This window comes from Anopheles merus, chromosome 3L (genome assembly GCF_017562075.2).
Source record: "Anopheles merus strain MAF chromosome 3L, AmerM5.1, whole genome shotgun sequence".
Taxonomy (NCBI): Eukaryota; Metazoa; Arthropoda; class Insecta; order Diptera; family Culicidae; genus Anopheles; species Anopheles merus.
In genome coordinates, this window is record NC_054085.1 from 7864226 (window position 1) to 7885174 (window position 20949).

The 20949-nt window shown below is 42.7% G+C and overlaps 1 long non-coding RNA gene across 1 annotated transcript in view; it reads left to right on the top strand.

Moving 5' to 3' along the window:
• Positions 1 to 7705: 7705 nt before the first annotated feature.
• Positions 7706 to 20949, top strand: part of LOC121600604 — a 62968-nt gene continuing 49724 nt past the window's right edge. Inside the window, exons 1-2 of the long non-coding RNA XR_006005849.1 lie at positions 7706 to 7854; positions 13122 to 14482. This is a non-coding gene — a long non-coding RNA (uncharacterized LOC121600604). The remainder of the gene's footprint in view (positions 7855 to 13121; positions 14483 to 20949) is intronic.

Consider the following 20949-nt stretch of genomic DNA (forward strand, 5'->3'; position numbering starts at 1 on the left):
AAAATAACAAACGCAACAAAACATAAAATGACGCTCGTAAAACATTTTCCAAAACTAATTACACACCAATGCAAAAGTTTTCAACAATCATCTCCGGGTAACTGACGAAAACGCACAGATTGCATTAATCCTCTGCTCGGCGCTGCGCAGAATTCTTCCAAAGTCTCTTCACTTGCTACCTTTGCACAGGTTCTTCTGGTTGTGTTTTCCATCTTCCATCTGCAGCATTGCTTATACGGCCAGGTTATGTTTGCACTTCCCGTTTCTCGGTGCTGCTGCCTGGCTCCGGCTGACCCACATTCTGATGCGGGGCACATCTTGCGGGGATGTAGAAAGATTTCGGTGAACCTTTTTTTTACTTTTCTTCCCGCATCTTCAGACGTCAGACTCCAGAAAACAAAGTCCCCTCCGTTTGTGGTTCGTACAATTGAATAGAAAATTCAGCACCATCAGCACTCAGCGAGCAAGAGTGAGCGAGATGAAATCCTTGAGCTTCACTACGTGTGTTTGTGCATATTTCTATTTTTTGGTGTATGGGTGGTAGTTGCTCAGCCCGTGTCCTGAAGGATTATTTTCAACATTGGTTGTGTTGTTTCTGGTGTGTTTATTTTACTTGTTTTTTTTGCCCCTTCTTCCTCTGTGCCAGGAAAGGATGATGATGATGATGAAATTTTAATGGGAATCAAGATGGTATCCACCCGGAAAGACGAGAAGGTGGATGGAAAGTGAACCCGCTAGGAAAGTGAAAATAAAAGCTTAAAGTGTTTGACGTTTTTTGGGAAAAGATTGTAACTGAAATTTTGTTGGGGATTTTATTTTACCTTTTTTATAAATCGAAATGTAAAATAATGAATACTTAACACACGTAAAGGTACAATAAATCCCAGACGTAATTATTTTCGAAGATAGCAGAACAATAAGTACTAATCTAGAACAATATTGAATATAGTGGAACGTTGTTTATCCGTGTATCCTTTATAGTGTATGATGTGATAAAGTATCTGGTCTCCGTGGCCTACATACATCACTTAAAGACTAAGAGCCCTGTAACTAAACGTTCCAGATCTAATTCATTTAAGCGTCACAAACATATGGTAACATCAAAGAACAAGTCAATTATTCTCGAACAGTCATTAAAAGTTTTGAACATCAAACATCATCATCCCTAGCACAAATTGTCTGTTTCTTAAACTTCTACTTGGGACGTACATATTGCCAAGAGGCAACAATCAAGGTGCATCTATGTGAATTAGTCAGTACTTTTAAAACAAACATGCACTGAGCGACTAGTCTTCGGTTGTATAATGTTTGCAAACCTAAAAGCTGACAGCGAGTTTTATATGGTGGAATGCTATCAGTGTTTCTCCACGGAAGCTGTTTTAATGCAATGAGTGTGAACATTCTGCTTGTCCTTAGAATACTACCTAGCGTCCTGTTAGCCCTAGTTATTACCGAGTTGCAACATGTTTTTCCAAACAAAGTTTATTGTCAAGTAAGACGCCTAAATCCTTTACTGTCTCAGATCGTGGTAGAGGTTTGCCAGAATTACAATATGCAAACGTTATTGGAGCACTAGGACGAGTGAATGAAATAACTGTACATTTACTGACCATGATTGACAAACAATTTCACATCATACATCACATCACGAATAAAAGGCAGAAATAAAATTTTGTAAATCATAACCAGTGTTGTTAATTGTCGACCTTTTTTTATGATATTCGCAGTAAGCGGCTATCAAAATCATTTTATGATCACGATATTCATGTTTACCATGACACGACTTTCCAAGGGCGACAATTATTTGTGCAATAACAATCAATGCTTTTGCGATGGCATGATTGCAAAAAGAAAAACTGCTTAATCGTGCATTTACTGATACTTAGCTATCATACCACTTGATATTTTCATTCAGTCAACCAGCAGTATAGAAATTCACGCGAAAACACGAAAAAGGACCCATTTTTGAAGAAGATCTAGTTCACTTGAAGTACGGCAAAATCAAAAAGTCAAATGAATGTAGCAGAAAAATATCATCGTGTCAAATGATATTTTTTTCCGTGATTGTCGAATGAAAACGTGAACCTAGAATGCGATGCTTCAAAAAGTATAATTTTGTAAAATTTTATGTCGACGACTATCACCGTTCGCAACACTGATCATGACAATCATTAGCAGATCTTACTGTGTAATACATTTTTCAACCGTCAGCATAAAAGAGCACAGGACACTCAGTCAATGCCATTGCAACGTCGTTGATAAATAAATAAAATAACAATGGGCCTAAAATACTGACCTGAGGGACGCCTGAGGATCACGCTACCCAATTAATCCGGAATGGAAACCAAGCTCTCTCAGCAACCTTTTATTTGGCTGGTCCTATATCCATGTTGTTCGAAAATGACAGTTTAATGCAAAGGTGGCATTGCCTGATGAGGAGAAGGTATTAGAAAACCCCGTTAAGAGAACACATTGTCATAACGAGTTTCAACTCGTGTTAAATTTCAAATATTTTCCCTACACAAACTTTAAATTCATAATAAAAAAGGCAAAGTTTTACCGAAACATTATTGCATTTACAAAACACATAAACAATTTGTGATAAAAAAAACACACTGCTTAATCCACTATCCGTGTTATTTGATTATTTGGGCGATGTAGTGTACCGATACCAAATCTGACAGTTATATCGAAAATGACAATTGTGTTATTAAATTGGACAGTGTAGCTAACACCAGCAGATGTGTAACCATTTCGTAGTTGTTTATTGGACTAGTAAACCCTGTAAATAATAAACAAATGTAGTGATAGGATTAATGTAAAAATGACAGGAGTTTATCCAGTTTGTGTATTGAATCAATATTATACTGATGTTGTTTCTTAATTTATTAATTTATTTCATTTTTATATACATATTTTTTATTGTTATTCTTAAAGCTATATAATATATTATTTATTGTGAACGACATGTTGTTAATTGCTAAATTTAACTAAACACACAACAACAATCAATGTAAATGGCGCCGAAAGACTAGCTCTTCCTACGAAAACTTTAATGCTATGTCCTTGAACCTGGAGACAGCTCATGGTATTCATGGTATTCTGTTACAATTTCGATGAATTCCTTTCCACTATGCCCGTAATCGACCTTTCACATTCGCGGAACTTCTTAAGTACTACGTACTAGTACTACTACACCATCTAACACACCATCGATAGTAAAATATTCGGCGAACTCATACTCCTCTCTCTTGTGTGTGGGCTATTAAGAGAAGCTACACATTCATTGCACTCAAACCTTCCCTATTTGCTGCGTTCCTTGCACTCCTCCTGACCCCAAACTAAGGGAAACATGTCAACCAACCTCCCAACCAGCCCACACACACAAACACACAAATGCGCGCGCGTTCCCAGGACGACAGGCCAAAATCCTCGTTTGCCAAACCGGATGAATGTCGGATCGATTGTGCACGGAGCAGTGTCGAGAGCGGGAGGGCTGAGAAAAATATACGAACACCGAACATTATCCTGCTGGAGGAGTAGAAAAAGTGGCAACCGAAGCAAAAACCAAAAAAAAAACAAATCCTCACACCAACTGTCACCATCGTGCACGGGCCGGAGCACACAGCAATCCGTCGTCTGTGTGCGTGTCAGGTTCATCCTCAGCGTTGTGCCAGTGTATGTGTGCATTGTGTTGTTGTTCCGGTTGCTGAGGGATGAAACGCAACATGAAAACATCCCTTCGACGCTCACAGGCTCGATGTTCGAAAACGCTCCCTTTTCCCTCCAGAAGGGAAGTTATCCAACGGCAGACTGGTTGGTTGTGTTGGTGAGCCCGCGTGCGCCCGGAGTAGCGAACGTGACACGATCTCTTCCTCCGAAGTGCTGGTCGATTTTCCCGGCCCCTCTCCGTTTCATCCCAAACTTCCACCCACTCGTCCCTGCCGTCGCTCGACAGTCGGGCTTGGTTTCCGGTGCTGGGGCGAAGGGTTTTCCAGCTTTACCGACGGCAAAAATATCCTGTTGGCAGCTGCACAGAAGCGAATCGTGATTTAATTGCAATCTCCGAAACTAGCAAGATTTACGCTCAACCGGCTACCGGATGGCTCTCGATCGGTTGATGAAGCGAAGTGTACAATAAAATGTGCCACGGACCAGCGGCCAGAAACTACGGACGGAAAAACGTGAAATCTATTGCGTACGGTTTCAACGATCGTTGGATTCGTTGTTGGTAAAAAACCCAACGTTTATCGATTGTTAATCTGGACAGCTTGAACTCAAGTTTTACAGAAAATAGATTTTTCTCTTTAAATATCCAACAAAAGTTCTAGTAAAATCATTTTCTGATTCAATTAAGATAACAGTTGCGTTTCCCAATCAGCCAATTTGATAGAATGAAAACAAATGGAAATCATTGTTCTCTGCCGAAAGTTAAGTTTTCCCTTTAAAGCATGGAAGAGCCATGGTGTCTTTAGTTATAGGAAGATATAGGATATTCCGAGTCAATTTCCAATGTCTACAAAATGTTTCATTGATCGGGAGATATTTTTCAACATCTGTCAAATGTTACATTTGCATGTTATTTCAGTTCTTCCAAATGATTTTTAACACTTCTCAAGCTGAATTGAGTTTGACAGTTATTTTTGGTGTGTTGAAAATTGTGTGTAGGGACCCAAATTTTATTATGATGCAAATAGACCATTTGACAGCTGTTGAAAAACATCTTGGAGGTGGTGAATAAAAATATGTACATTCGAAAGTGACCTGGAAACCCCTGTAAAAATGTTTAAAATAATTTACCTTATTCACAACCATCACAAATTAACAAAAAAGATTTCCTCTGTATAAATTCTAAAAAAAAAATATTTTCGTTATAAAAAATAGCCCCATTACCTCGGTTGGTTCATGATTCACAAGTAAAGCTAAAACTTTAAATTGAACAAATATATATCCTAAATAATTATTTGCCGTTCTGAGTTGCTCGCTATATTCTAGATTACAATAAGGACTGAAAACATTTCCTTCAGTTTTGCTTTTTGTCTTAGTTTAAGTTTTAGCATCCTTAATATGCTATGTCTTAGTTTAAGTTTATGCCTTATTTGTCTGTGCTTTAGGATATATTTATAACAAAATAAGCTAACCTGTTTGAAGTTTCATGGACCAAGCAGTAAATACTTGAATGGATTATAATGTTTTTAGCTAAATTTTAGCTCTTCGTGTATGGTATATCTTTGGTTTGACAATTTACACGGTCGTTTGCATAGATAAAGAAAATACGATAAAGGGTATGAAGAGTGTAATAATGAATAGGAAATCATGTTTAACAAATGATTAATTTAATAAACTAAGAGCTGGAACCTAAATTTCAATTTTTATTTTTGTACCTTTATAAAACTACCAAAAAATAATACGTTAAGCCTTAGTTAGTCCCTGAAAATAGAAAAACTTGTTGTTGATAATACATCGTAGGTGTCTGTAAAAACTCGCCTCATTGTATCGAGTTTATAAAAACAGGTGTCTTTGCCCTATGTGAGCCCAAAGACGAATCATATGTGTTATCTAATCATCTAATTGTTTCATTACATCATCAAATTGTTCTTGTGCTACCGAACACAAAAAAGTCTCCTCTTTCAAAACTTATCGCCCGGCTATAGCGTGATATCATGATTGCGTGATTTAACCTGAGCATGGCAGTCGAAACTATTCACAATGTTTTACATTTTCCCGTCCCGAATACTAATTTGTAATTACCCCCACAGCTTTGAGCATTGGCCGAAACTGGACAGCGGATGAAACTGGAGGATGGGGGACTATTTAAAAAAAACCCTTCCACAAAAAGCCGCCTAATAGAAACGGACCATTTATCTCGTTGTTTAAAGGTTGTTCCGCTTTTTTCGCCTTTTTTCAATAACAGAAAGGCGTGTTTTTTTCTAGCTAGTCTATTCCTCCAGCTGCTAGATGGACTCATCCCTTGAAGACCATTTAATCCGATTTCCGGCACGGTGCCAACGTTGGTGGAGAAGCTAGTTAGAAGAGAAAAAAAACCCAGCACGTACCCGTCACGGACGCCCCACATCATACGCGGGCGGAAGCTGCGGGTTGTGTTTATGGTGCCGTATATCATCATCATCATCATCAGCAGCAGCACCCATCTTCAGATGGGCCTTTGCCCATTGGGTTTCGCGCAAGCTGAATGGTGTGCGGCCCTAAAGGTTATTCGGTTTCATTCTCTCTCTCTCTCTACGAGGGAACTCCTCTCCCTACCAACTCTACTGCTCCACTGCCGCCGCGGAACCGTAAGAGGGAATCACGGGTTCCACGACGGATCGATTCGGCCGAAACAGAAGCATCAGCGGGAGGTTGAACATGCTGTATAAACGCAAGCTGAGCTGTGAGTGAGTGGTGCGAGAGCGAGAATGAATCGCTGAAGTACACCGTATTAAACAATGCGATTAAATGAGCTAATCGATGATAGAAACGGTTTAAAACATAGCGCTTTACTGTCTTTTCCGTGTGTGAAAATGAGGTTATTTTTTGCTCAGAGTCGCCTAACCAAACCGGCCATCATCGCGGTTGCTCTTATAGGGCTCTCACTAATGCTCACGAGGAAAACTGTGCATAAAGCAATCCCCAAGGTTGTCCGATACTGTCGACGAGAGTAGGTTTTCACGAACGACCCATTGCTACATCCCATATTGGCAAGACGATATGAAAAACCGTACTTGTGCACGCCGTGTCTGCTCTAATTCTTTCAATTGACAATCGTTGAGCCAACCACGACACTGGTCGTCCGCCCGCTCGATACGGCTGCGGTCGCAGCGGGCCAAGCCCCGCTCCGATGGTGACGATAATCCAATCGCTTTTAATTTTCATTTTCCTATCCGTTGGAAAAACACTGCCGGAGCATGCTTTTGGGTGATAGAAAAATGTGGAAAGCGTCTCCGCGGTTTCCTGCTTTTTTTCTTTTCCGATGCCGATTCCTATTCTTGGAACAGCTTGAAACGTAAGGTCTCCATGGGCCAGTGTGGAGTGTGGGGTTTTGCGGTAGAGAAGGGAAAATCGGGTTTGGGTGTGTGTGCGCGCGGGTGAAACGCGGGAGCAGCAGCAGCAGCAGCAGAACGTGTACGTGAGCAACCCAACGTGAGTCTCGCGTGCTGCCTCACAATACTCGTGCAGTGGTGTGCATTTTTTGTTGGTGTGGCTTTTTTCCCCCCTGTAGCATTATTGTCGGCCAAGTTGAATGATTCCAATTTTAGGCAGCGCAGGAAAGAGAGGGGCAGAGTGATGGAAGGAGTTGCGGGTGCGAGAGCAAACGATAGGGCGTTGAGCGAGACAGCTGCAGTTTGCATTCGAGACGAACGAACAGGACCGCAAACAGAATGTCAACAATTTAGAGAGCGATAGAAGGAGAGCGAGAGAGAGAGAGTGTGAGAGAGAGACATGCAAATGGAGAGCGTAAGCGCAGCGAGAGCGAGCAAAAAGGGCTCGGCATTCTGGTAAATAAACAACACACTTTTCTACCTGTTTCCCACTGCACGCATACAAGGGTGTGCACCCCTGTTCTCTTTCTCTCTCTTTCTGACTGCTTCTCTCTCTCCTTCTCGCATTCGCTAGGCTGGACCGGTTTTCGTGTAGTCCGTGCCGTGCGAGAAGCCGTGCTGCGAGCGGGCGTTCTCTTTCGAAATCTCATCAGTTTGCTCAGAGCCACTGTTGGGGAAGGGTCCACGCGTGTCCTTGCTCCGGTGCTCGTGTTTTTCGACAGCAAGCACACACCTCAGCAGAAGCAGCAGCAGCAGCAGCAGTATTTTGGCTTGCCATAAGCGGACAGCAGCAGCGGATAAAAACGCATTCTCGGTAGGAGGAATTTAATTCACCCGCGTTGAAATCTGATTAGAAACGTTTTTGTGTATGTGTGTGTATGTGTGTGTGTGTGCGTGCGTGCTAGATTGTTAACAGAGCGCGGGTCTGGCCACCGCTTGTTCGGAACTGCTTTTAAAGCTAACAGACCGCCCTCGCCGAAGCGGGCAGCATCAGTGGAAGAAAACACACAAAAAACAAGCTGTGTGTGTGTATGCACACTCGGGTTCCAAGGTGAAAACGACACACACATGCACACATAGTGCCCTTCGGTCCGCTGGGTAGTTTCAGTGTCGTTTGCTCACGCTTGGCCACGCTGGGCGATATCATCGAGCGTCGTCGGCGGTCGGCGGCAGTCGAAAGGGCTGGCCCAGACTGTACCGATAACAAATGTGTGTAAAATTAGATAGAAATTTCGGTGCTGTGGGATGTACCGTTCCCGGCGGTGTGCGCTTGTGTGTGAAATAATTCTCACGTGCTCCTCCTGCGTGCCAACTGCCGTCGGGTATACATCGAGAGGCGTCGGATCTTGTTTCTCTATTTTCCGTGCAAGTGAAAAATGATTTCCTTCGACCCAACAGAAGAAGAACAGACCGTGGAACCATGATCGATTGTGTCGGAGGAGGTGTGTGAACGATGTTGTGTGGTGATTCGTTTTTATTCTTTCCTCAATTCGGGATTTGTGTCACAACGTCATCCTTCAACCTCATCATCCATTCCGGGCTGGTTTTGTGATGTTTCGCCCGCAGCAGTAAAAGCAGTTAAATCGTGCAACCAAGTGTGCTTTGCCCCGTGTGTGTGCGTGTGCGTGTGTGTGTGTCTTTTTAACTGTCAAAAGTACTCTCGGCTTCACACACAGAATCTAACCCCAAAGAACGACAAGAGAAAGAAGGTGAAAACCAACAAGAAGAATGAGCGAAAGAGAAAAGAAGGGTGTGAGAGAGTGGTAGCGCAGAGCAACGTGTGTGTGTGTGTCTGTGTGTGTCTGTGTGTGTGTATGTTTGTTAACGAGCGGGAGAGTTTCCCTTCTTTCGGTCCCTTTTTCTCTTTGCGCTGTGTGCACCGCTCTTCTATTGAACTCGTGCATCTGTGTGTGCGAGTGTGTATGTGTGCTTTGGCTGGCTGTGTGCAGACGGGCATTAGTGTGCGTGCGTGCGTGAATGCGCATTCCTCTCTCTCTCTCTACTGCATGCTTTATCGCACTCAACACACACACACAAACACAGCGCTTGCTCACGAGCCCTCTCGAGTGAAGCTTTCTTCCGCTTCTTTGCGGAGAAGGGAAAGACAACAAGAAAACACTGCCAATAGGCGAGAGCGAGACAGCGTACACACGACCGTAAAGGGTGGCTGCCGTGTTTGACTGTGTGAGAACAGCGTACGTCCAATGTGCACATGTGGGTGTGTGTGTTTGTGTGTGCGAGATAAAACTGCCGCCCTTATGAATGAGTTTTTGTTTGTGGAGAATGAGCAGAGCCAGCGGGTGGGTGGATGAAAGTGAATAGAAGGAAGGTGGGGGAGGCTACCGCACGAGGAAAAAACGTGAGCTTGTGTGTGTGTGTGTGTGTGTGTGTGTATGTGGGGAAGGTTCTTTCAATTAGTGTGAAGCTATTTGAGGCGCGTGAGAATTGTGATGAGAAATCTTTTCCCTTTTCTCTCCAAAGCGAACACTCCCTTTTTTAGTACACCTCCCACCCTGGCCACCCGCGTGAGATGGTGTGTGAGAAGCTTTTTTTTCTCTTTCGAACCATATTGCGGCTACGCTGCCAATGGATATTTCTGTCCATGTGTGTAATTCCACCGAAAAACGTGCTTATTGCTCCCGGCGGGGACACAAATTCTTCGAAGTCGCTCGTTTTTTTTCTCTACCGTGTGGAATGCGCGCTCCACATGCTCTGTTGTACGGTGTCTACTCCTTCACCTCCCATCCCCAGGCAAAAGGAAAAAAACAAATCCCTTCGGCCTAGGTAGTGAACAATAATCGTCTCGTCTTTGAAAGAGGCGAAAAAGAATGTCTTTTTGTGGGGCCCTTTTTGCCATCCCTTTCCAATTCCCGCAAACGTTTTCATTCCCGGGTGAGAGGGGGTGTGCTGCTGCTGCTTCACACAGAGGAAATTCAATACCACCACCACCCCACAAGACCCAAAAAAGCCCTGCCGCAATAGTTTGCGCTGGCCTCTGTGTGTGTGTGTGTTTCGGTCGTGTGCGCGCTTTTTGAGCGCACACGGGAAGAGAATTCTGTTAACAGTTCTCGGAAGCTCTTTCTCCCATAAAACATCAACAAACGGGCCCTGCGCGCGTTTGTATGGGTGTATGCGTGCGTGCGTGTGTATGTGTATTTGTGTGAGTGTGTATTCTGAGGGCAATCATCTCGTCGAATCAACCGTTCTGCTGTGCTCTCCGCGCTGCCGTTCCTTTTTTCGCCCCCAAAACCGTTGTCTGCCGTTGTTCAGCTCCGAAAGTTTTGTTGTGCTGCTGTGTGCGCGTGTGTGTTCGTTCGTGTGTATGTGTGTGTAGCTTTGCGCAGATTTCTAGTGCGCGCCCGCGTTCGTGTTGGTTGGTTGTTTCTTGACGGAAGGGAAAAGCGTGATTCTGAATGTGTGCGCGTAAAACGGACCGCGTTATTCTGACTGACGCTCGCGGGGTCTCTCTTTCCTGCGCGTGAAAAAAAACCTGGAATTTTATGCACCTGGTAGAGTGTGTGTGTGTGCGTGTTTGGCTTTTAAGAACGATTGCGTGGATACACACCGGATTTAAAAAAGCGAGTGCAGTGGTGCATCGAACTACAAACTGAATTGAGAAACACTCTCGCCATGCTATGAGTGATAGAACGGAGAAACAAAACGCACATTCTATCATAATGTTCTGTTTCTAATTGTACGTTTTACATCCGTGTGTTTACGTGTGTATTTGGATTATAATTTAGCAGAAGGAAAATGCGACCTCGTTATAAGCGTACCAGAAAGATCAGAAAGCCCCGACGAATCGGCGGATGGATTGCATGAGCGAAAGGGAAATATGTACAGCTCCTGCACCGCCGGTGCCTACTGTGCGCTCGACTCCTCCTAACATCATTATGCTTTTCATGGTTCGTTCATCAACGTTGCCGTGTGCGCGCCGCCATCTACCTAAATTGTATGTTTTATGCTGTGCAGCAGGAAAGAGAGTGGCAGATGATTCTCTCCCTTGATTATATAAGCTTAAATGTGTGTGTGAGTGTGTTTGTGTCGGGTAAACGGATGATAGAAACGTGTGTTGAGCACAGAATTGGATGTGGAAAATGTGTTTTAATGCTACCACGAAAAGTTTATGCAACGTTTAGCGTTTATCTATATTTCTGAACGATACATTCACACAACACTATCAATCGACTACGTGCGAACGGGTACGCAAACATTTTATCTTTCGCGTTCTTTACGCGCACCGGCAACATTAACCGCTCGTATCTGGGTTTCTTTTTGTAACACCTTGGTTTTTCTCCCTTCCTTTGCTGTGTGCATTTTTGAAAAGAGTGTGTGAGAGAGAGAGAGAGAGAGAGAGAGAGAGAGAACTGCTTTGGGTGAAGGAAATGGCTGCGCTGGAACGGCCAGTGGATGAAACTCCCGAAGGCAGGCAGGAAAACTTCCTCCAGGATGAAGATGGTGCTTAGAGAGAGAGAGAAGGAGAAAGAAAGAGCGAAAGAAAGAGCAAGAACATTTCCGAGAAAATGTGTGACATCGTGCTCTTACGTCTATTATCCTTCCAGTGGGAGGGGTCGGTCGGTACGGAGGGTTCGGTTAGCACAAGGGTAGGATCCGGTTGTGTGTGTGCGTTTGGGTGACTGTGCGCTGAATGAACGTGCCTCCTCGCGGGGGGGATGGCCTTTTTGTGCTTTTTTTTCTCCCTCGAAGAAGAACGATCTTACTTACTCTGGCTGTACTGGCTTTTAATTGTTCGTTGTTTTTTTTTTTTTTGTTTGAGGAAAATTTAAATCACTTCTTAGCTTTTGTAAAGAAGTTAAAGGACTTCCCAACAGTATGTTTTTTACATCCATTTTGTGCGCCAGCATAGATGGGAAGTTTTGCGAAAACTAACACACAAACACAAGCGGGCACACACACACTGCGCTCTCTGCTAGCGTTGTATGTCCTGTGGAAATGTTTCGTACTCAGCGCAGCTTCTCTGACACACGTACGCACACATACAGAAACATCCCGGATGGAGTTTTTTTTATGCTCGGTGTACTGTTTCCTCTTCCTTGCTCGGTGAAGTTTATTTCTACCATCGACTTCCAAAAGTGCGACTGTGGATCAGTTCTGTCCATCCACACTTATTTAGCTTTTTGTTTCTTTTTTAAAGGTAAAACTTACGCTTAAAGAGGAATGTGGTGGAGTTGATTTACTACTTTTTTCTCTCGTTCCGGCTGTTGGCAGTTTGTGCTGCTGTTTACATACACACATAAAACCACAATGATAAAGTTTGCATGTTTTGTATAAGAAAAACTGGCTTAGCAAAAATACACAAAAATTTTGTTGAAAAAGGTTTTTGTTGTATGTGTTTCAGAGTATTTACAGTCAGTTGCATAACATTTGTTGTTATATCTGGTTTTTATTCTTAATTTTCCCGAGGAAAATTTTGATTTTATAAAATAGTTTGTCAATTATTTAAAATTTTATAAAATATGGTTTTATAGAACAGTTCTAAAGCCGGTCTCATGGTACAGTCGTCAACTCGTACGACTTAACAACATGCCCGTCATGGGTTCAAGCCCCAAATAGACCGTGCCGCCATACGTAGGACTGACTATCCTGCTATGGGGGGAAATCAATAAGTCACTGAAAGCCAACCCCACAAGTGGGTTGGCAGGCCTTGACCGGCATCGGTTGTTGAGCCAAAGAAGAAGAAGAAGAGAACAGTGCTAAAGTGTTGAATAGCACAAAAAAGGATTGACCAAGAAAGAATATGTCATAGAAGGGAAGAAAACGAGGATAAATAAGTTCACCATTTCTCAATTAAATTCTCAATAGTGGTTCTATTCCAGCTTTCACAATGATAGAACAAGTTTAAAGCATATTAAAATAACCCTGGTTTGCTGGTATATTGCTGTAATTTTAATTTACAGGATTTTCCTCGAATAATTATATATTTCATGGAGTGTGGTAAAGTTTGAATCTTCTGATTGGAATATTCTTACAATTTTGCATTTATTATTATTCTAAACAACAAATTAAAACACAAAACTGACAATTATACTAATCCACTTTTATATCTTTTTTTTTTCACAGCACTTAAAGCACTTCCATTCTTCATTTTCGATGTTAAAAAGGGATACTTGAAGCGATACAATTATCTGGTTGTCAAACAGAAAAGCAAACAAACAAAAAAAACCTTTTAACAACAAGATACGAAGTGAAGGCGGAAGCCGCGTGTGTGTTCTAAGTTGCGAAAGTTTGCAATTTGCGTTTTTTTGAAAAGAAGCGAGAAGCGCAGTTTGTGTTCAGTGAGAGTGAGTGAGTAAAGCAAAAGAATCCCGGAAAATTGGCAGCAAATAGTGGTCGGAAGTGAGGGAAGCAAAATTGTTCGATTGCATCGCAAAAAGAAAAGTGAGAGTGAGTGGGTGGGGCAATTGCGAAGGTGTGCGGAGCGTGATTGAAAGTAAGCAGCAAGCGAGCGAGAAAAGTGAGAAGCGCTGGGAGGAAGCGAGTTTTTGAAAAAGGTTTTCGCAAAAAGTGTATGAAGTGGAAAACGAAAGGAAGGAGCCTGCTGGAGAAGGCAAAGAAAAACCGAGAGGGAAAAGGCAGCACAAGCGGAAGAGAAGAGGGAGGGTAGTAAATCAGCATTTCTTCGGTATTTTGTCTTAATATTTAGCGCAAGTTGTGGTGTCACCCGCGCAGAAGAAAAGCAATAGCTGTTCTTCTTCTTCGCTTTAGGTCGGGATTTGCATTTTTCTTTTCTTGGATGTAAATGTGTGCGTGTGTTTCGTGTGTGTTTCACGTGCGCTTGTGTGTGCGTGCAGAAAGGAAGATGACAATGTCATTCAAGTTTTAATCAGCAACGAAAAGGCACACGGAAGGAAAACAAGTTGGCACATTCCACCGACTGTGAACGGGAAGGTCTTTTCGCTTTATCGATTTCGGGATAAGTATCGCAGAACGAGGTGGCAAAAAAAGTGCATGAGAAAGTGAGGCTGGTGAAGGCTGCACTGGTTGAGAGGGTAGTGTGGAAAGCTTCCCCCTATCTCTCTCTCCCAGCCTGCAGCTAGGGAAAAAGGGCGACTCGCCCGTTCGTGTTGCGGGGGTGGTAAGAGCGCCAACAACAACCCTCCATAGCGCGCTGCTCCATCAGGCCTCCATCGGCCGAAAAGTTCCGGAAACAAGGAGGAGAAAATTAATCTAAATTCTCGCAGCGAAGTAAAAGTTTCGTCCCAAAAGCGCTCCGACTCCGGCAACGGGCAACGACGACAGCCAACGGTCAAAGGCATGGATTACGAGGCGCTGCTTTTGCTGTTGCTAGCCTAAGAAGGAAGCGGAACATCATCTTCCCTTGCGAACAAGAGAGACGGAGGACGTTTAAGTTGCGAACGATAGCGCAGGCGGCAGCGTGCAAGAGAAAGCGGATCGATTCTATAGTTCCAAGGTGTTAAAAGGTATGTACAGAGTTGTATTATTTTAAAACGGAACGGAAAGAATGCGTTTGAGACATATTGGATCGTTGTGGATCATAAATCATGGCAAATGCTGGATCGAGCGACCGAGAGAGTATGTTATGTACTGTTTACGTTTATATGTTCGGTGTGATTGAACTATTTTGGAGAAATATGCGTTCAAGTATATTGTCTCTAACAGCCTTACTGATAAATTATAATGCTGATGTATGTGCTTTTACATTGTATTTGTGTGGAGGGAAGAGTTATAAAATATTACTGTGGGAATCTGTGTGCAAATGAGTTTAAGTAATTAGAATTAATTTTTAAAATTATGTTTTATAGTTTTTGAATTCAAAGTCACGTATTCAATTGAAATAAAATGCTTCATCACCTAAATATTATTTCATAATGATAAACGATCATGAATGATCATCATTGAAACACAATTTACTTGATGGCTTTATCTGCACATTTTAATTTTACAATTTGTTCCTGTCTGCTGGACGTTTAAAAAGTGACATCGATTGTCGATCAATTTTGTCAATGACCGGCATTGGTCAATTATGATTTTACATATTACAATTATTATGCGCCTCCTTTACATACCGTGTAATGTTTTCTATTACCATAATTCCAATTTTTAATACACCAGTAACAGCTTAATCTTTTGTCGAGCATTAATGCCGACTTAAGTGGAACCTTAGCGCTTCTTTGTATGCCATGCCGCTCTCGGAGGATGGTGTGACCGAGAAGTAATTGTTATAATTGTTATGGTTATGTTTATAGCCAACATAATGTTCGCAATTACGTTTGATGCGTTATACAGAGAAGTACAAAAGAAACTCGAACCACTACCAAACATCTGGTCACGCATGGTGTTGATATTGCGGAAGTTTTGGTTTTGAAAACAAAGTTATTCTTTCGCGGTAGATATCTTAATTGGACTTTTTTCTTGAATATCTACGTCGTCTTTGTTTTGTGCTCAATATTATGCGCTTGTGGCTACATGCGTTAGAGCGAAACTCTAACAGGAAGCAGCTTAAACGTGAATTAATAGGTCGGCCGGCACCGAACACAGGCAGCCGATACGTGTCGAAATTGGAAACAACACGTAAAGGTTTTATCAGCCAGCTGACGGCCAAAGTGGATCGTCCAACGAAAAAACAGCACCACCAAAAAACACTAATTTCCAAAACAACAACCACAAACACAGGAGGACACCGGAGAAACATGAAATCATCTTTTGAGAACCGCAAAACACAGGACGACCACAGGACGAAAACAGCTGACTGTAGTTTTTGGTTGCACATGCATGCAACTTCTCAAACACCGGAAAAATAAAGGAAAAATAAGAAAGTATCCTTTTTCCGATGGCTTCGAGGCGGACAGGACAGGGAAGGACGATAAAAACGATCCTCTAGAAAACACTTGTGGCGGCCATGTGCGATAAAATGAAACGAATTAATGTGTCCGGGGCGTTTTTCTTCATTTACGGCGGAGATCTTTGGCCGGGTGGTGGTGTCTTGGGCCGCCGGAGCAACGGCATCATCGTTGCACTATTTTTTGTCGTTTTCGATACACCTTACGAGGTTTAAAAAAACGCTGAAATATTGTGATAGCAGTAAGCATAATTTTATTTCCACTCTCTCTCTCTCTCTCTCTGTTACTCTCTCGCACACTCGACGAACGCCGCACCTGAGTTGTAACGCGATAACCGCCCGCGGCGGGGCTAGGTCTTGCACACAACGCACGCACCCGTCAGAGGGAATTCTTCGACAGCGAAAGGTGCTGACCGGTGGTTATTCGACAGCAGCAGCAGCAGCAGCAGGCCTTCTCTCAGCTGTCTGCAGCTGTTGCCTTTACTGTCATGTTTCAGAGGAGCGCTTTTGCCCGCTGTATGCCCCCTGCCAAAAGGAACAAGTTGTTTCTTAATTAATGTAAATGGTTTTGATTGAAACGTTTTGTCAGTGTGGTTTTTTTTAAGCAAAATTTCCATTTTTCGGCACGATAGGCATCAACTTTTTGTTGCAAGAAAATGTTGCACTTTGGATGCTTGATTCTATGTGTTGTGGGGCAATTGTTTTGCTCCACATATTGTGATATACAGTTGCATTTAGAGGAAAATTTCACCTGCATTCTTTTAGCAAATCTTCAAACAACGATTCATCACAATAAGAATACTCAATGTACGTAATTACCTACGTAGGTATATGGCTTCTAGAAAATGCGCTGGCAAACAATAGAAATGACGTTAATCGGGTTCTGTTGGAACAGCTGTGCCAGAGTGGGTCTAAAATACGCAAGTTGATTTGTTATTATCTAGAATGAGCGTTTTAACAGATGGCACTTGAAGCAATATTCGAAAAATCTGGAAAAGTATCATACAAAAAAAACTGGATTTTATGACGACAATTTTCTTGCAGTTCCGTTGCTGCTGAATAAATAAGCGTACGGTTATGCTGATGCAGCTTGAAAAAAAACAAAGACAAATAAAGACAATTAATTTCGGTGCGGTGAGCTTTGCCACTCCAGCTAACGATGTTCATGTTTGTGCATAAATTTTATTTTTGCATAAATCATAATGTGTTATCTGCTAGCTTTTTAGATGATGCTTGTGTAGTGCTTTTTGTTTGCCTATTTCCTCTTGCTGTATTATGCATGTCTTACAATTTTAATTTTAATGGGTTTTTTTTAAAATTTTTGTGTTTTTAAAGTTTGAAGCCTCTTGAATGAATTTCAACTTTTTTGAAAAAGAAACGCCTAGATTGATTTTCTGCAATCAGAATAAGCACACAAATACTTGTAAATGACATTTTTCTAATTTTGTTATACATTCAATTAATTAAAAGCGTTTTTTTTTTAATATGAACCACACCGTGCATTCTTGCAGTGGCAAACGATCGCAAATATTAGTGTGTGGTGCGACGCTAACCGACCTCAAAAAGCGACCAGCAACGGCACACACCACTACCACCACTTCAAATTCTGGGAGGGAAACGACGATGTACACGACGCCTGTAGGACCCAGGGCAACCGGTGGACCTTTCCCCTTCCCCTCCCGGATGGCACATTATCGAAAATGGGTTTTATTTGCTCGATAAATGCCTGTTGTCGGGGTTGCCACATTTAAAAGCCGCCCCATTTGATATATGTGTGTGTATGTGTGTTTGTATGTGCGAAAGCTGGACGGAACACACAACGGACGGAACATGCCGCGTGCAGCATAAATAACACACCGAAGAGGAGCAGCGCGACCCAAGGCGCAGGGGGTGTCGGCGTTGTGGTGCAGTGTTTGCTATGCTTTATGCGCCATGGACGAACCATTTATTGTGTTGCACACCACCATCGTGCCATGGTGCAGCGTTCATATCATTTTGGTGTATCTTCCGTCCCCGTGTGTACGTGTGTGTGTCCACACCCCGGGGCTAAAACCCTCAATCCGTTATTCTCATTACAAGCGGACAGGGATGACCAATCGATAAAGCGAGCTCTGCTCACATATCGCGCACATATATATGTGCACCCCGTACGCACGCACGCATTAAGGGGGGTTTATGTTGGTTTATTACACTGCTCTTCGATCGGTCGATTTTGTCGCGCTCTTCCCCTCCCAGTCGTGTTTGTGGTAGAAAAAATGGATGTTTAATGTTTTGTTGATTTTTTGGGAGGCTTTGGAGTGACCAATTTGGCGAACTCATTTCTCGCTGCGTAAGTTTTCGTTTGTGTGTGTCCTTTTTTGTGCACCACTCGGGACCATTACTTTTGCGCGCCGGCATTCCATGCCCTCCTCCCCCTGGGGAGAACAGAGAGAAGCTGGAAGATATTTATGATCATTGTTTGTTGCTCTCGATGCGCTGCACTTTGTTTGAATGGTGGAAAGAGTTTTGGTTTTCGACGAACGAACGCCGAAATGTAGTTTTGTAATGTGAAAGTTGGTTCGTTTTTAAATATTTTTATTATCTCAACTGAGTTCTGAGCAAATTCCTGCCTTTGTAAACGCTTTCATGTAGAGTTCTTGAAACGTTTAAATGACATTTCCACTGAACTATAGTATTTAATATAAAATAATATTATTTTATCTGTAAATTGAGCAGTAAATTATAGCGATAACGACTCATTTTCCGTATAAAACAATAAACGGTATTATTACTTCACCAAAAAAAGGACAAGGATATAAATCGTATCCTGCTTTGCTGCCTTTTTGGAAACAGAGTTGTAAAAATTTGTTCCTTTTTTAACTAACACAAAAAAAGCAAAAGCTGCTGCACGCTCGATTATTTTATTGCCTACTGAAATGGTACATAAAAAGACAACGGGAAACACAACCTGCATTTAGAGTAATTTTTCAACGCAACCTAAACAATAGTGGGACCGTTTTTTTCTTCTTTATTTCATCTCAAAAGCTCAATCATTATCGTTGGCCGATGGATGGATGATGCACAAGAGGCGAGCATACTCGAGCCATGAATAAATCAAACCGTTCCGTTCGGCCAGTATGTGTCTGTGTGTTTTAAATACAATAAAACTTTATTGAAACGGCAGCTGAAATTCTTCTCCTCCGTATACATTCCGTTTGTTGTTGTCGTCCCTTTCGGGTATACCGATTGGCCTCAAGCGCACAGGCTCACGGGGGCTCTCTTACCGCTCAAAGTTTGCTTTAATTTTTTGTTATCCTTTTTGTCGATCTTTCGAAATAGTCTCTAGCGAAGGATATAAAATTCCCTATTCTCGAGGGTATTTTGTTCTTACCTTGCCTCTTGTTGCTTCTAGCCGGCTCGCAGGGTTTTCCATTCCATTCGCCTCTGCTACCCGCGCGTCATCATCTCCTGCTTCTGCGGAGTACAAGAAGGCTTTCCCCGATCGTCTCTCATGATCATCAATCTATGTGTGTGTGTGTGTACCTTTCGGCAGAAAACCATCCCGAGGGGGAGTACAGGCATGGGTAAAAAGGGCCTGGTTGAAAAATAATACACACTCTAGTTTCTTTTGCTGCCTCGGATACTCAAAGGTTCAAGGTTTTATTAGGCCGGAGTTGCTTGGTTGGCTGCCGCCGGTGTATCGATTCCCGTGCGTGGACCTTTTTTTTTATTTTATTCCAATTCCAGTTCCAGCTGCTCGATTCTTTTAATGGGAAGCAGTGCAGTGGTTGGCAAAAAAAAGGAAGTCGTCGTCTTTTACAAGAGCGATCGAGTGGTTGAAAGCCTGAAAAAATCATGTTCTGACGGAATGCACTCGCATAATGCTACAAACGATGAATTGATCGACTGATTGAGTAAATTTAAAGCAAATCATCCACTACAGAGTGTTTCACGAACAAGAGGATACATTTTTAGAACTCATTTATGGGACAATATTTGTCCGATGTCTGTGTAATTTTATCTGGAATTTAGTTCTAACTCAAGGATGTTGTTACATTAGGTGATGGAATTGTGAAATTTTCTGAAAACGTTGCCTTCTGTGTGTTCATTTAGTCATAAAATGCGCCATGGGACTACATCATTAGTTTATTATACGTCGCTATACATTTCCAACAGCTGCTCACCTGCTCGTTTCATCTGTTAGTCTTGATTTTCTCTCGTCTTTTCAAACTAGCCCTTTTATCATTTCGAAAAGGCATCTACTCTACCTTCCAAAACCCCCGAAAGCCTCGAAAGACACGACAAACCCTAAATAGTAGTTACCACGCTGAGCTGGTCTGATGGATGTCCTGGCTCTACTCTTCGCTGGTCTTCCGCCAATCCGCCAAGAGTAGCCATTTCGCGATGGAAATAGAAAACCACTGAAGTTAAACAGTGAGAATCAACGGTGCGCGGACTGTGTTAGCTATAAAAAACAGGGCTCGAGAAAATTGCTTCATAATTGAATTTATGACAGATTGTTTCTACCCTCCCGCAAACCGTGTGGCCCATGGTTTTAGGCTTTGGTTCGAGATATGACCCAAGGGCGCGAGCGAAGCCTTCTACTTCGATTTCTCCACTGTTCCTTTGCATTCCTACGAAGTTTACGATTCCGCAAGCCAAAAGGGCCGACCAATGGCTACGCCTGTCTACCTTTCCGTCCGATGCCCTTAGAAGGCTAGAATATGTTTTTTTTCGGCCAATGGAACCCTCCAGAGATGGTTTAGCACACACGTACACACACAAAAAATGGACGTTCAGTTGAGCCGCCTTTACGGCCGTGAAGTGCTCCGACAACTTTACTCTGATGCCTCCGCTTGGGTTTCGCTACAAACACTTTTCTGATGATGAACTTTACCAAGTGCTTTATCCACCGGCGGCAAAAAGAAGCCTGATTTGCCACAGAGAGAGAGAGAGGGAGAGAAAGAGAGCGAGTGAGAGAGCGAGTTCGTCGCGTGAGCTTGGGTAATCTTTTTCGCTAGAGAATGTTAAAAACCTTCTCCCCGGTCCCCGGAAAAGGGCCAGCTTTTCTACCACTCCGAGGCATGCAAGGGGTGGAGGCATAAAATG